The sequence below is a fragment of the Triturus cristatus genome, chromosome 4_2 (assembly GCF_964204655.1).
Source record: "Triturus cristatus chromosome 4_2, aTriCri1.1, whole genome shotgun sequence".
Taxonomy (NCBI): domain Eukaryota; kingdom Metazoa; phylum Chordata; class Amphibia; order Caudata; family Salamandridae; genus Triturus; species Triturus cristatus.
In genome coordinates, this window is record NC_140586.1 from 258,703,206 (window position 1) to 258,718,375 (window position 15,170).

Here is a 15,170-nt window from a genome sequence, read left to right on the forward strand (position 1 = left end):
TTTAAGAGCACCCACTCTGCGCCACATGTCTGGGTGGTGTTTCAGTTTGCAGTAAAACAGATTTGCAGTGCTTCCATCATGTCTCTGTTGTATTCTGGGTCTCCCAAAGCCTCAGAAGGCAATCTCTATAAGGGGATGCAAGGTCTATGTCCCCGTAAACTGTACTTCAATAGCAGAGGGGTGTGGTCAGAGAGAAAACTCACCTGATAGCTTATCTGTACAATGTTAAGGACAGCCTCATTTGTTAGGACAAAATCGACCAGACGACTATGGGACTCATGACTGGGTAAGTAGCAAGAGAATTCGGTACCCATGGGGTGGAGCTCCCACCCTATGTCGACCAGGTTCCAATCTTGTCATGGGTTCCCGCAATCCCGCCGCCATACAAGGCTTTGTGCCCATCGTGGAGGATGCCGGTCCAATAGCCCATCTAAAATACAATTGAAATCACCTGTCCAAATGATAAGCATACAAACATAAGGGAGTAACTCAGTTTCCAGAGCTCCGAACAACCCTTCCCAGTCAGCATTATGTGCATACACATGAAAGCATGCAAAGTTCCCATCCGTTCCTTTCCCCATGTAGTAGTACGTCCGCTATCGGCCCTCACAACTGGAATGGGACCCCTGGGGCCACCCATATAGACACCCCTCTGGCAAATAGAGGAATAAGTGAAAGAATATAATTGTCTTTTCCACTTTTTGTGTAATTTCTGGGCGTCAGCGTCCAAGAGGTGCAACTCCTGAAGGAGCGCAATCTGGACTCCAGTCCTCCTGTGATAGATGTGGATCCTATATCGTTTTTACAGAGGAGTTTAACCAATGCACGTTCCATGTGAGTATACATACAGAGTCAGTCATGATAAAGTGTTGCGCCTGGTACAGCCATCATCCCTGGCCCCCTCAACCCCCACCTCGATTCAGATACAATTGCCACTGCCTTAACTATAACTGTACCCGGTGAACAAATCCCAATCACCCTCCCCGGGTGAACAGCCCAGAACTCAACTAGTGTCTCCCCATGCATTGTAACACACCCACCCAAACTAGTAATACCAATAGAACTTTTGCGTGTGTTTGACGTCAGTGTTGGGCGTGTAACTTGAGCTACAACTAAGGGGTGAGAACAAGCAGGCGAGAGCCCTGTGAGAGGTCTGTTCATTGTTCTACTCCCATATACCCTGTGATCCTCACTTCACTAAGTACAGATATAAACACGCCACTTAAAGGGGAAATGTGAAGAAGAGAAGATAAGGTCAAGAAAAAGCAGAAAGAGACAGAAGGGGGGGCCAGCTCAGTGAAGATGTGTCCCTTCCTGTTAATAACGCAGCCCCGTGCCCCGTAATTCCCTCAATAGTAGAACATCTCGTTGGTTCAATGACACTCCCACACACATCCACACAATCTGCTTCGGTCAACTAAACACCCCAATTCAGGGGGGGAGCAAAAAGAACAGGAAGAGGGAGAAAGCTAGAAGAAAACAGGAAACGGGGGGTGTCAACCAAGTGAGTGTGCGACCAAGTCTAATTGCCGATACTGCCTCCAGGTTCCTCCATGTCCCACATAAATGAAGGGCATCATAAACTGAACATCCACACAATCCCAAATGAGTGGAGAATCGGTCCCATCTCTGAAGGTGATCGTCAGAACCCCATGGGAGTGCAAAATACCTGCTCCATCGATCACCCCTCACATCTGGACTCCACATGCTCACCAGGAGTTCATTCTGCACCCTCTCTTGCAGGGTCTGACATTTCCACCAGGAGATCGCTACATGGCCACTCCCACTATGTTGCACCAGCATCTCCACTCGTGTGCCTGTGGTCATCCATCATATCTGACTGCAGGAGGATGAAAAGGGGGTGACCTCCCCTACCAGTGCCCTATCTTCCTCACGTTCCTATTGCTGCAATTCTAGATCTTAAGTGTTTTCAGTCTGCAGGATCACTCTTTCTAGTGGACCTCAAGTGCTGTCTACATCTGCTTCTCCTCCTGGATAAAAGTGACAGGCCTCTCCCTCATCAAATACCATCTCAAAACTGCCCTGAGGGTGTCGCCGGGATTCTATCACCAGCACGAATCTCCAGCCTGTCCTAAGTTTTCTCAGGTGTTGTGAAGAAATGGGAGCGGCCATGCTGTAAAAACTCAAATGTGGCAGGATAAAGCAACCCCATTGCTGCCACTTTTACTAAGGGTGGGCATAGTTGGCGGAGTACCACTACACGGAATTCTGCAGAATTGATCAAAAATTCTGCTATGCAACTTTGTTCCGTCTCACCACAATTAATCAAACAGAAACCTCACATGCCCTTGCTAAACAACAAGTAACTCTATCTTTATATGCTAAAATGCATATAGTCACCTCACAAAAGTGAAAATTAAAATACAGCAAGCAGTGAGAGAGGTGATGATTTTGGTGTCCTCACTAACCTAAGGAGAGGACCAAGCAGATGCCTTGAACACAAAGAGCACATTATGCTGAAATGATTTGGTGGTGGTCCCATACTCCTAGGACCTCCCCAAGCACAGTTATGGGCAAAAATACAATCCCAACCAAAGGCCCTGCAAAGCATTATGAGACAATATTATAGAGTGCAGTTCATATTATAGTATCCAATATCAAAACATTCCTCAAGGGGCAGGCTCTGGGCTCAGCTGAGAGCTAATACTATAATATTCACTAAACTCTAGAATCTCGCCCCATAATGCTTTGCTGGGCCTTTGGTTGGCATTGTATTTTTGCCCATAACTTTGCTTGGGGTGGTCCTAGGAGGATGGGACCACCACCAGATTGTTCAGCATGATATGCTCTTTGTGTTCAAGGCATCTGCTTGCCCTCCCCCTAGGTAAGGGGTGACCCCAAAATCACCACCTCTCTCATTGCCTGGTATTTTTCAAAGTTTACTTTTGTGAATTGCCTATATGCTTTTTAACATGGAAAGATATAGTTGATTTACCAAAGGGTAGTGAGTACATTAGGTAACTCCACTGCATAGCAGAGATGGAATTCTTGCGTGACTTCCGTGCATAGTTACTAAATCTCCCCAACTTCTGATAGCAGAGAGGAGTTCATTACCCATGGTTAACTTTTATCCGGTGCGTGAATTGGTTTATTTTCATTTGATGGGTGCCTCTGGTTGGCCTGTCTTTGCCCATGATGTATGGAGGAGCTACAGTCAGCCATGTCCAATGTTGAGGCCACCTTAATGTTGAGGCCACCTTATCTGCAGCCCAGGTATACTCGACAGAGCCACTGGTATGGTGGCACCTCCAGACACTAGTATCACAAGCAATGTACTATTGGGCTTGTCTGAAACAGATGAGCAACTTCCTGGGTGCAGCCAGCAGCTATCTCTTTAATTTCATGCCCGGAGAAAAAGTAGGGGTTGCTCCCAGTCAAGAAACCTCCAGTCCTGCAATGGCACTAATGACCCTACACAGGACGACCGCCCAAGGATCACAACCAGCAGCCAGGCAGTGTGCAGGTGGCTGAAATCCCCAAAGTTCAAAAGGTGCAGCGCCATTCGTGCGTGAGCCAGACAGTTAACAGCTGTGTGTGGTCAGATGTGTACAGAGGCCACTTCTATGCACCCCCAATGCAAGGTCTTCTTTACAGGATCGTCAGCGCAAAGGAACTGGTGTTGTAATGGTGCTTTATATGGCAGGGCAATGTAGAAACTGACTATGCAAAGGTGCTTAACATATTTGAGATCAGTGTAGAGATTGGCATGGGAAACTATTCCTTACACACTAATATAAATGTCATGGGAAGTTAAAAAAGAGGTTGAGATTTTCCTAAATACAGCCATATGTTAACATATATTTGTATTATAATGCTGATATTTACCTGTGGATGTAGTGTTTCGCTATATTTGTCTGCTTAAAGTGTTAAAAGGCGACAGGCAACAAAGTATGAGTGCATGTTTATCAGTTAAATAAATGTGGAAATATACAGTTTTATGGCTTCATTTATTCGCAAAACACAAGATAAATATGGATAAATAGCAATGACATGGCCCAAAAATTAAAATGGATAACTGCAGACGGAAAGGTTAAAAAAAGAAAAACCATACAACTGGGAGGCCTAACTATAACCTGAGTGTTTCCTAGCTCTCACGCACCCTTTCCCTATCACCTTTCCAAGGGGCATATTATCAAGGACAGCGTTAAAAATTATCGCCGGTTTAGCCGAAGAAAACTGCTCTGGTCCATGTTCTGGTGTGAATATGGGCTTCTATTGGAATTCTCCAGGGCATATTATCAAACCCATTATTGCCGCTTTAGCAGCAGTTTTCTGCCGCTAAACCGGCGATAATTTTAACGCCGTCCTTGATAATATGCCCCTAAATGCTGCAACCCAAGAAACAATATAGCCGTCTTTATTCTTGAATATTTAAATAACGCTTAGACATATATGAGACGTATTCTGGTATAGACTGCCAGTAACCTGCCAAATCACAGCATCAATTCTAATTAATTTTAATTTCTAGAACAGAAATGTTTATGATTTATTACCTAGCACAATAGCAGTGAAGGGTATTATGCCCTTTTCGATAATTTAAACCGATATTATTTATTTTTCAATAGGATTCTTGAGGGGTATTTATAATCTATTGCACATTGTATCAGATAATCATTGCTTCTCTTACACACGTTTCTGCTGTGCATTATGCCTTTTGTACCTAGCACACAATGTAGTTGCAGATACATTCATTACTCAGCACTAAGGAAAAAATGCCTTTTGGACATTGTGGCAGAGGAAATTTGTCACTACATCAAATTCACTACATTGATGTAGGCTTATATAGAAGCCATTGCATTCTCAGGCCCCACTACTAGAACATACATCAATATACTGCTAAAAAATACTACATTGTCTTTCACAGATTAGTGGGTTAGTGATTTATGTGTATTCAGTAAGTGAGATGGTGTTAAGCATTGGGTGGTTTGGTTTAGGAAGATTGAAATGTGAGTTTTAAAGAGTTACAGAGCAAGAGAAGTACAGAGCACAAGTGTTGAGTGCTCAAGTGCTAAAATTAGAGTTCAAGTTAGAATTACGTTCAAGGTCGAATTCATGGTTAGGTTTAGGGTAAGGGGTGGGCTTAGGCTTACCTTTAGGTTAAGGTTAGCATTAGGCTGAGATTTGTCGACAAGGTTAGGGCTAGGAGGACTAAGGATAATAATATGGTTAAGGTTTATGGTTTGACTTAAAGTTAGGTTTAGGGTGAGGATTAAGGTATGGGTTAGGGACTGTTTTAAAATAAGGGAAAAGGTAAGGCTTTGGGTTAGAATAATTGTAAACATTGGATTAGGTTTAAGGTTAAATATAGGTTAAAGATTAAGGGTAGGGTCAGGTTAGTGGTAGGTTGAGAAGAAGTGTTGCAATTATGTTTAGGGTTAGGGTCAGTGTAGTCTAAGGGCCTGATATGATGTTGGGTGGACTTCAGTCCGCCCAACACCGTCTCAGTCCTGGGACTGACTGACCTCCGGTCGGCAGTCCCGACCGGCCCATTACAATGCGCCCAAACACTGTTCGGTCGCATGCTCCCTTTTCTTAATAGGATCTCGTTGTGCTGCTGTAAACCGGCGGTAACACAAGCTCCTATTTAGAAAAGGAAGGTGCAGTTCATCCCTACACCCCATGGCAGGCACTGCAAGGTGCCTGCCATGGGGTGCAGGGATCAACAGGAAGGCACCATAGGTGACCCCTTGGCCGCCAATCGGAGGTCACAAGCACAAGGGGGCCCTGAGGGGACACGCAAGCATGCTTTCCGACATGGTTTCCATGTCGGACAGGCCTGAATGGAAACCATGCCGGAAACCTGGCATTGTAATCTCAAGGGCGGAAAGTGCCGCCCTTGAGATTACTGGCCAGTATCCGACTGGCTGAAGGGGTCCTGGAGCCCGTCGGAAGCCAGCTGGAATGACCGACCGGTTTAGTTTGGAACTGCCTATATCATAATTAGGCAGTCGGAAAGTAAACCGCGCGCCAAGTATGAAGTGGCCCTGAAGGCTCCAACCATCAGTCGGAGCCGTAACAGGCAGCATCGTAATCGACCCCAAAGTGGTTAATTAAAGTATGTTTGAACATGATAGCTATCTTGATAGTTCACTGTAGTGGCTTCTATACAGCTTGATATAGAATGATTCTACACTGTGACATAACACAGCGGCCGACTATGTGGTACCGGACTATTTAATCAAATCCTCTTCTGAACTGCCTATAAAACCTATGTTTTAGCTAAGATATTTGAATAATTGTGTTGCAAATTTTATATATTGGAGCATTTTTTCAACAACAGCATAAGGAGCAAAATCGTTCAACCTCTACCCCAAGAGGGTTTTGGCTTGCATGCTCACTCCATGAGAGACTAGTGTGGCATTTCTTCCTATAACTGTCATTTGTCGTCAGACTGGTCCTTGGGAAAGTTCATAAAGGTGGAGCCCTTGTGGCATTGCCCAATAATTTGAATAAATCTTAGAAAAAGATAGCAAACCGGTTTTGTGTGGCCATCATGAGGTTTCAGGGTATAATCAGAGGAGCTGAATTTGCACCGCCAGTGTACTAAGAAAGGACCCTAGTCCTATATACTCCTCATCCCCAAACACGCCATACAATAACTTGTTTGCAAGGAATGTGTGGTAGAATGCTTGAAAAATGGCATGGGGAAAAGAAACATCAGCAGGTTAGTCTTTATTATGTACATCTCAGAGTCAGAGGATACAAATTTTTTTTAAGTATGGTAAGGTCTCTTTTTCCATTGTAAAGGCATTCCTTAACTTACTTATAACGTTAACAGTGTTGATGAATCTTCACTAAATTTAGAACCATATAGGCATATCTGGTGAAATTTGGTACTGCAAATGTTGTGTACTTCCATCTGGGGCAGGGACATAGGGAAGGACAAAAGTTGTACTTTCCATTCAACCTGCTATAAGAATGTTCGCTCACTGCAACAGCATAAACTGCTGAATTGAATTGCAACAAACTTGGCATTAAACTATAACTTTACATGGAATGGGGGGCGTGGTTATGGCGCGAGGTGGAATGGCTGCCTCTTGAGGGAGCTCTGCATGCCAGACCTACATATTCGGCAAATACCATGGGCTATTGACACTTGTGCCGCTACAAAACTACATGCAGCGGTAATAATCTCCCCCTGTCACGATCGCGGAGGTTTCTGAGCCTGTTGTAGCAGAGGAACCCACTTTAATCTGCATTTGAATCCCCGATCGGCCGCGAAGAAAATGGCGCCTGCCCGTGGCTCTGTGGCGAGAGAGGACTGCTGAGGAGAGAAGTCGGCACGGTGCACGCACTCGGTGTACCGGTCCCTGAGAGACAGCATAGTGCAGCACGCGGTACAGCTGACTGCCTGCATTGAATGGCTCCTGAATCGAGGCTGAAACCATCGAGGTGTGAGACACGGCTGAGGCGGAGGAAGTCCCGGAGGCCTGAAGCTGCCATTACAGGACGGGAGGAGCCCTGCTGAGAGTGGCCCGCGGACCCGAGAAGGAGCTCGGCACACCTGGAGACCCGGTGGAGGTGCGGTAAGTGGGTCGGGGGCCGCATACTGTGCCGGGTGTGGGTCGGGCTGCGTGGCCTCGCTTCGACGCTCATGCCATTGTGCATGGGTGGTGTTTGAGCGGGCCAGGGCGGGCTGACTGTGCTGGGCGCGGTGTGGTGGTACCACCACTGCTTGCCAGAGGGAAATTGTGCTGGCTTGGCGCCCCGTGGTGTGAAGGTGCCGGTCTGAACGCCCTGATACATGACCTAGCCTGCCTCTGCGAGCTGGGGTGGCCAGGGCTCTGCTGGTGCTTCTGGACTGCGGGGGGCCGTGTGCGAACCCCGAGCACGTATAGGGGTGTTGGCACGACCTGGAAGCATCCTGGGGGGTGCGGGCTGCATAGTTTGCGACGGACCCTTACCTGGTAGAATGGACGGCGCCCTCCGGCCGTGTTCCTAGTTGGCAACAGTGGAGAACTGTACTGGAAGTCATCGGACCTCACTGTGGCATTGCAGGATATATCATAGTAACGCCTTAGACTTATCCTGTGTGGGGGTGATACCTGAGGCCTGCTCGGATACTGCCAAGGCAGTGGTGATTGCAGGAGACATCTGAGGGTTTTTTTAACGACCATGCTGACCCTCTGAGATTGACCACGGCGCGCATCATAACAGGTTGCTATACTTACCTGGCTACTGTGGTGCGCTGCGACACCGCTGCACTGCTGGAGAGCTGGATTGCTGACGCAACGGATCTGAGCATTGGCGCTATGAACAAGAGGAGAGATGTGGCGGGGACGGAGTACTATACACTGCTCACATACCAACACCATTATGGGAAAATCTGACCCCAAACAGCCGAAACTCCAGTTTGAAAGTAAGCGTAACACACGTGCGAGCGAAGCCATGGGGGATTAGCCTGGGACGCAGGGTGTTTCGGAGACAGTGGAAGACTCGGATGACGATACCAGGACTATCCTGTAGGAACTACGCTCTGGGATGAAATCAATAGACAGTAAAATGGACGCGCTAGCGACCAGTCTTGATGTGGTAAAGAAGAAGGTGGACAAGCACGAGCATAGGCTTGATGTCCTGGAAAACAGACTATCGGACACGTAGGACTCGCAAGCGGAATCCCGGACCCAAATTCTACAAATGGAGAAGATTTTGGAGGTCATAAAGGAAAAAAATAAGGATTTAGAAGCTCGCTCTAGGTGCAACAATCTTTGTATAATTGGCCTGTCAGAATTCACCGCCATATCGAAAATGGAGACATTCATTGACGGCCTGCTGCGCAAACTGTTTGGCTCAGTGCTGTCCACAGTAATGATTGTGGAGAGGGCACATCGTTCCTTGGGCCCCAGACCTAAACCGGGTGAGCCGCCGCGCCCGATAATAGCGCGCCTACTGAACTATGCTGACAGGGAAGCAATTCTGCAGGAGGCCAGAGCTAAGAGCCCCATCAAATATAAGGGAGACAACCTGTCCTTTTTTCCAGACTACACCCCTGCGATGCAGGCAGCGGGTAGGGAGTTTGTGCCGGTGAGGAAGCTGCTGCAGACTGCCTCTGTACCATATGCAATGTTGTACCCTGCCAAATTGAAAATTTCCCATGAGGGTTAAGCGCATTTCTTCACAGACTCGAAGTCAGCCCTGAAATTTTCAAAACATATCTGCAAATCTAGGCCCCAACAGGGTGGGCTGGGGAGCCTATCAGCCTCGCCGACTCTAGAGGACGCACATTAGTGATGGTTATATTGTTTTTTTGAAGGACAAGGGTGGATTTATAATGCAGTTGCGGACGGTTGTTGATCTGATCTTGTTTTGTTTGAACTGCTGTAGATAGGGGACGGTTCCCCTATATATATGTCATATGTTTGTATGTAGTTGTATTGAATTGTGCTGGCTCAGCGTCTTGGACATTGATTACATTTATGGTTGATGGCGCACAAGTATGCCACACAGTTAAAGTCTGGCAAAACTCACCACGGAGTGAGTGTTCACTGCTGTTCCCTCCCCCTTAGCGGGTGTTTCCCATTTGTTGGAGTGTATGGAAGATGGGGTAAATGTGTGGGAGGGGGAATGGAGATGGTCTCGACCTAATTGGGAGGTTGGAGTGGGTGGGGGGCAGTAGGTGGGGCGATGGGGGTATGTGTTGTATTTTATTTGTATGAGTGTTGCTTTTTTGTCGGTTGGAGTGAGAGCTGGTCGGTATGGCAAGCTGGCCGCATGTGGCACTGGTATTGCCCTTCTACTACTGATCGCATTAATTGTTAGGCTATCAGGGGTCACCAAGTGCCAATATGGGTGAGCGATACAGGTTGTTGACTTGGAATGTGAGGAGCCCCAATTCTCCTAAGAAGGTATGCCAGGTGTTGGCTTATCTGACTCGCCATGACATACATATCGCTTTGTTGCAGGAAACACATTTGACTAAGCGTCTTCTTATTCATCATATGCCAGAGGTTCGCTGATTCTGATTAAACGGGGTGTCGCATTTACGCCTGCCCAGACATATATAGATGAGGAGGGGTGATGCGCAATGGTATTGGGGAAGCTGGGAGGCTCTTTGGTAACTATAGTCAGCATGTACAGGCCTATTGTAGATGACCCGGAGTGTTTTGTACTGATGTATGCTAAATTGAGGGTCTGGCCGGAAGCAGATATTTTGCGGGGAGGTGATTTGAACACAAACTTGAACCCTGATCTAGATAAGTCCAATCCCATGTCGCACCAAACTCCCAGAGAAGCCCAGTGCGTAAAAAGTGCTATGCTAGAATTTGGATTGAGTGATATGTGGAGGGTGCGAAATGCCCTAGTGAAGGAGGGAACGCATGCAACACCACTACACAACAGCTGGTCGCGACTAGACTATTAGCTGCTGGGTGGAAATGCGCTAGAATGGGTATGGGAGGTCGCCAACTTGCAGCGCACTTTATCAGACCACAATCCGGTACAGTTATTCTGACGGCCATACATCGCCCTTTCACGTGGCGGCTGCGCTCGGAGGCGCTACTTGATCCAGTGTTTGAAGCTACAGTGCGGGAGGCCATAGAACAATATTTTATACTCAATAATGGTTCAGTGGATGGAGCCTCCACTTTGCGGGAGGCTTTTAAAGCAACGATTAGAGGGGTGTGCATTGGTACCGCGGAGGGCATATTGAAAGATATTAGAGCGCAGCTTCTTAAAGTTGAGACTGCGCTTCAGGCATTGGAACGTAGCTAAACAGTGGCTCCATCGGCTGATGCCTTGGCCCGCATACACGAGCTGATATTGGAATATGACACCTTGGCTGAAACTGAAATACGATACATTTTGCATAGACACACGGCGAGAAGATACGGAGAGGAAGGGAGTCCAGGGCGTACACTAGCAAGCAAGATTAGAGACCGTATGGAGCAACCGCATATAGATAAGATCACGGACCCCCATGGGAAAGAGCATTATCACCCACTTGCCATTACGGGCAATTCCGCGACTTTTACGAGGACCTCTATACATCCAAAGGGGAGGCGACAGAGGCTGAGTTGGAGGGGTACTTGGAGGACGTAGCTTGTGCTTGGCTGTCGGATGTCCATAGGGAATATTTAAGCTTACCTAATGACGCTGAGGATATTAAGGCTGCTATACTAGCTCTTCCCAATGGGAAGGCGCCGGGGCCGGATGGCCTCACGGTTGAATTTTATAAAACATATGCTGAGTTGATCACTCCGTATCTACTAGAGATGTATGCTGAGGCACATGAGTCGGGGACATTACCGCCGTCGCTTCGGCAGGCGCTGATTATTACATTACTCAAGAAAGACAAGCCCCCAGATAAATGTGACGCTTATCGTCCCCTTTCACTGATTAATATAGATGCCAAGATCCTTGCCAAGATTTTAGCTGTTAAACTACAACCCCTGATGCCGTGTCTAGTGCTGCCGGACCAGTCGGATTTTATACCTGATCGATCCACATCCCACAATCTTCGGACTATATTTTCCATGTTTCATATCTTGGAGCCAAGCATGTCGGCCGCAGCGGTAATGCTGGACGCAGCTAAGGCGTTCAAGTCGGTCGAGTGGAAATATATGTTTTTTATCCTTCAGCGTATGGGATTTCCGTCTATATTTTTACAGTGGATCAGGGTGCTGTATGCGGATCCATCGGCCAGGGTTTGTGTTGGCAGCTTGACGTCAGACCCGTTTGATAAAAAGAGGGGCACTCTTCAGGGCTGCCCTTTGTCTCCTCTGCTTTTTGCGATTATATTGGAGCCACTGACGTGCGTTATTAGACAGAGACACAGGGAAACAGCGCTAACCTTTAGCTATCGCTCAGTTGCCATCTCGCTATATGCTGATGATATGGTGCTTTTTGTTCGTGAACCCTCCAGGTACTTGGCACAGCTGCTGCGGGAGTATGTAAGGTTTGGTCGTTTGTCGGGCCTAATCGTCAATTGGGAAAAATCTGTTGTTATTCCTCTGACGGAGTCCACGGTACAGCTGGACATGGATTTCCCATTGGTATGGTCTGTGGACCCAATAAAATACCTTGGAGTCTGGGTCCACCAAGACCGGGACAAGGTGATACGCGAGAATTATGGGAGGGCATACACCAAGCTGGACCAACAGGTGGATATATGGGTAACCTTACCGCTTTCCTTGGCGGATCGTATTGCGTTAATTAAGATGGTGGTCCTGCCGCGTTTTTTGTACTTATTTACTAACATCCCGATTGTGTTATCGAAGCGGTTTTTTAGCATGCTCCGAGGGACCCTGCACCGGTTGGTCAGGGGAGGCAAACATGCCTGTGTAAAATGGTCGGTTCTCACTACTGATTATGATAAGGGAGGGTTTGGGGCACCGGACTTCTATGTTTATTATCTGAGTGCGCAAGCCCAATATGCGTATTATTGGATAAGACCGCATGCGTTTACTCCACATGTCGCGGTGGAGGAGGGGGCTGTGTATCCAGTTCCATTACACAGTATGATCACACACCGGGCACATGGAACCCCGAGAACAGAGATAAATGCAATAGACACAACAATAGCTGCCTGGCAGGAGATAGGTAGTCTGGCGCGTAAGCTGTCGTTGTACGCGCCAGCCATGCGCATAGAACATCACGCTGCACTGTCAGTGACCCATGAAGCGCCATCGATGCGGTTGCTTAAAGAGGCAGGCTTTCAGCTGATGCAGGATATCCACCCAGAAGGGTCGTTTTTCACACCAGACACCCTGCAATATATCAGTAATCCAACGTTGTTGTTTAGATTCGTGATACACAGACTTAGACACGCGGTCAGGGCTCACTACGACACCTACCTTCTGGAACCTCCCACATTGCTGTCCCTACAGTTCGTGCTTACTACTCCCACTAATAAAAAACTGATCTCCATGTTGTGTAGGTTGATAAAGGAAGAAAGCATGAGTCAGGCGGACAGAATTGGGAGAGATTAAGTGCCTGTTTACCTGCTCCGATATCAGAGAAAGATTGGAAGTATGTGTGCGAATTAACGGGTACACTTATCATGAATGGAAACTTACGTATTATACATTTTAAATATATACACCAGGTGTATTATACTCCTGCAAGGTTGTATCGATTTGGACTGCGTGAGTCTGGCTGCTGTGCGTGATGCGGAAAATCGGACGCTGTCTTTCTGCATCTTGCTTGGGGATGTAGGAAGGTAACTGAATTCTGGACGCTTGTGGTGAGAGACTTAAAGACCATGATGGATGTGAAGCTACAGTGCACTCCGCTTGTTTGTCTGCTGTGTTGTGTGCCCCACGTTAAGGGAGTGAGGGGTAGATTTGTACGACTGGCACTGCTCATGGTTGCACGGAGAGTGGCAATTACGTGGGGTGGGAGGCGTATACCGAAAATAGAGCACTGGATAAAGGACTTGGTCTACTGCAAAGATAACATGGAGACATATGCGGAAGAATTACCTACAATATCAAGACCAAAGGACATTTGGGAGCCCCTGAGACTCTTTCTTCTGAAAAGGGCAGCTGAAACTGAGCAGAGTGACGCAAGCTAGTTATTACAGGGAAGAGTAGTGTGTGGCCTGGATGTGGGGTATCAGTGAATGGAAGGAAGATGCTCTATTATTCCAACACGACTTTGTAATTAACGCTCAGGAAAGATGTGGGGGTTTATTTGTCTTGGTATTATAATTTGGTGTCTTTGTGTTTTTTGTTGGATTTGTGGGAAAGTTTATGTTTATGATTATTCATGCATATTGATGATATGCTACAGGATTATTTTTATGTTTGTTGTAGATGTATTGTGATGTCCTTTTTTTGAAAATAAAAATTAAAAAAATTAAAAATAAAAAAAAATAAAAAAACTTTACATGGAATGGGGTTTTTGGTGTGACGTAAATTTGTTTATTATTGTATGAGATATTTGCGTTATAAAAAGGGGTTGGTGTGCTCTAAAAGTTTAATCAGACACGGACTTCAGTATATCTTGAACATTAATTCATCGAAAGTTTACAAAGTCCATTCATTGACAACCCAGAGACCTAGGGCCATATCAGCAACGGCCAGCGATAATTATCGCTGGCAGTGCTTAGCGATAATTTTCTTATCGCTGGCTATCTCTGCTTTTTATCGCCCCAGTAGCACGTTATCATCAACGCGCTGCTCCAGGGCAGTAAAAATTCCAGAGATAGAGATGTTATCGCCGTTTTGCCAGGGAACATCGCTGGTTTCCCAGCGATGTTCCCTGCAAAAGGGCGATAAGCTTGCTGATATGACCCTGTGGTCGTATCAGCATAATCCACCCCCAATGTTAGGGGTGACTTAGTCAGGATTTTTGCAGACGTTAGGTTTTTGGAGAAAACAGCTTGCTGATAGGGCGTTGGTTTTATCTCCGCTTTTCTGGCTTTTAAAGCCAGAAAAGTGGAGATAAAGCCGTTGATGATATGCCCCCTAGATTTTTGTTTAAAAAAATTAATCTACTTGGTTTAGGGAGCATTTTCTCCTGCTGCCCAGTGGTATGCCGAGACCATAATCACATTCATTTTCTATCATAGCCAGAATATGATTCTCTTACCTCTTTTAAAACCCACTCTACTGTGAGTTACCATATTTTACAAAAGTATGTATGCAGCTTCCCTGGCTTATGCCAGTGAAATTATACGTTAGGACTCCCACGAGGCAAGAGACGATTTCGAAGGCCTTTATGGAGTCGTCTTTGACTACAACTCAAATCAAGCATAATGTGTTATGTGTAAACGGGCAAAACAAACGTGGAAAAGGAGTCTGAGGATGGAAACCCTTTCCTTCTCTCTCCAAATACTGCCCAAAATAGAAAAGGGCCTTACAAGAAGGTTAAATAAACCTCCCAGTGATAAAATGATCCCAAAGGCATCGTGCCTCACTGTCTACTCATGACACGTGATCGAATCCAACCAGGATACAATCCCAGAACATGGCGGCTGCCATGTATCAGAGATTGCTCGCTCCGAACAAGCATTGTCCCACAGTTCAGGTTATGATAGGGTCTGGGGCAGGATGATTTATGGCGTATCTCCATGACAAAGTAAGTAACGGGGGAAAAACTGGAGATGCCTCTAATTCTTCATTTGAGCAAGAGAATTAAGATGAACACCTCGCCCCTTATAACAATCGAGTGTATGTTTTCTATTCCAAGTGTGTGAATGGTGTGGTGAC